Source organism: Pinus tabuliformis, chromosome Q, assembly GCF_031772625.1.
Source record: "Pinus tabuliformis cultivar Carrire ecotype Pingquan chromosome Q, CPIR1, whole genome shotgun sequence".
Classification (NCBI taxonomy): Eukaryota; Viridiplantae; Streptophyta; class Pinopsida; order Pinales; family Pinaceae; genus Pinus; species Pinus tabuliformis.
The window spans coordinates 124,207,783-124,209,868 of record NC_142296.1 but is presented as its reverse complement, the minus strand read 5'-3'; the positions used below and the strand labels follow the sequence as shown (position 1 = coordinate 124,209,868).

At 40.5% G+C, this 2,086-nt stretch overlaps 1 pseudogene; it reads left to right on the top strand.

Annotated features, from left to right (window-relative positions):
• The first annotated feature begins 332 nt into the window (after positions 1–332).
• Positions 333–1,214, top strand: LOC149218568 (calcium-transporting ATPase 10, plasma membrane-type pseudogene; annotated as a pseudogene).
• The last annotated feature ends 872 nt before the right edge of the window (positions 1,215–2,086 follow it).

Here is a 2,086-nt window from a genome sequence, read left to right as displayed (position 1 = left end):
TGCGTTACATTGAGACCAGATATGGTAGTGTTATGACAAATACTGATGGTCAATTACACTGATGTATGGGGGAAGTACAAGGCGTTTCGTCTCTACATGGTTATCACTGCTACAGTTGTTCGGGATATAATATGCAACTTTAAATGAGCATATGCAGCATTCAAAATTTGTGGGACATGTGGCAACAATTGCAAGAAAGCAATCAACTACGAGCATGATGGCACTATGAGCGGAGTGCAATATACAAGATGCAATCTGTGAAAAGAGGCATGACAACATTAGAGAACAAAAATAATAAATTTGAAATTGTTGAGATGAATTGACTCTAGTCCATGACCTCGATCAAATTGAAGAAACTAAGAGTATTTTTTTTAGTTCCTGAAGTTGTATTCCAATTTATTGATGTTGGTGAGTTGGTTTCTACTGATTACCAAGTACCAGAGGAAGTCAAAGTATCTAGTTTTTGTATTTCATCAGATGAACTAGTGTCCATAGTCAAAGGCCATGATCGTAAGAAGTTAAGAGACCATAGTGGCAATGAAGGAATCTTTGAAAAGATCTCTACATCAATCACTGATGGAATTGTGGCCAATGAGGAAAGCATAAAGTGGATGCATGAGCTCTATGGTTTTAACAGATTCATGGAGAAGCCACCTAGGTGATTTTGGATGTTTGTGTGGGAAGTAATGCATGATATGACTCTCACGATCCTTGTAGTTTGTGTAGTTATCTCTCTAGTTGTTGAAAGTTTTAAAGAAGGGTGGCCGAAAGGTGCTTATGATGGTATCGATGTTATTTTGAGCATTTTATTAGTTGTCTTTGTAACAACAACTTGTGGTTATCATCAATCATTGCAGTTTAAGGATTTATATAGAGGGGAGAAGAAGATATTTATACAGGTAGTTTGAAATGGCTATAGACATAAAACTTCAATATATTACCTAGTTGTTGGGGACCTCATACATTTATCGATTGGGGGTCAAGTGCCTGCAGATGGGATATTTGTATCTGAATTTTCTTTGATTATAGAAAAGTCAATCCTAACAGGTGAGAGTGAACCTGTGAATTTGAACAAAGAGAAACACTTTCTTTTGTCAGGAATGAAGGTACAAGATGGTTCTAGAAAGATGTTGGTGGAAACAGTAGGCATGAGGACTGAATGGGGTAAAATGATGGCACAAATGATGCACCAACTTTACATGAAGCAGACATAGGGCTTGCAATGGGCATTGTTGGCACTGAGGTTACAAAGGAAAGTGCAGATGTGATTATACTCAATGATAACTTCACCACAATCATCACAATTTCCAAGTAGTTCTCCCCTCACAATGGTATAGGTGTTATGGGTGAATGTGATAATGGATAATCCTGGAGCCTTAGCATTGGCAACAATTCCTCCAAATGGTGAATTGATGAAAAGAAATCTTGTTGGAAGAGGCAAAAGAATCATTAACAATGTTATATGGAGGAATATTTTTAGCCAAGATCTGTACTAGTGCATTATAATATGGACTCTGTAAGCCAAAGAAAAAACTCTATTTGAACTAGATTGATCTGAATTGGATCCATAAAGAACTGTCAAAGGAACCATGACTGTATCAGGTCGGGACAAACATCAAAGAATCCAAAACAATAATCAAAAACACCACGAACTAGTGGTAATGGGAGCCAATGTGGAACGACGAGGACCTTGGTCAAAGCACAATGGCCGAGGCCCATGGAGACTACGCAGGAGGCCGAATTAGCCCCTGGGGGGGTCGGATCGGGAAACAGAGGTGGATTTTGATGCGCTTAGCGATAATCACGCATCCCTAGGTGAAAAGGCTCGAAATGGAGTAGCCACGAGCACTCAATCGCGTGGGGAGCCGGAGAACTATAGGGCGAAAAGTGAAAAAGCACTAAAGGACAACATGGGACCCGTGCTCTGGAGAACTGGCGGTATTGATCAGGGTGCCCTCAAATGGTAAGCAATTATGGATGAAAGTGGAGTGATCCCACTCAACGATCGATGCGTGGCAAGTGGAGGAGAGAGAAAACCGCCGTTGATCGCGCGCTAACAGTCGAGCAAGTCAACCACGCGAAACAT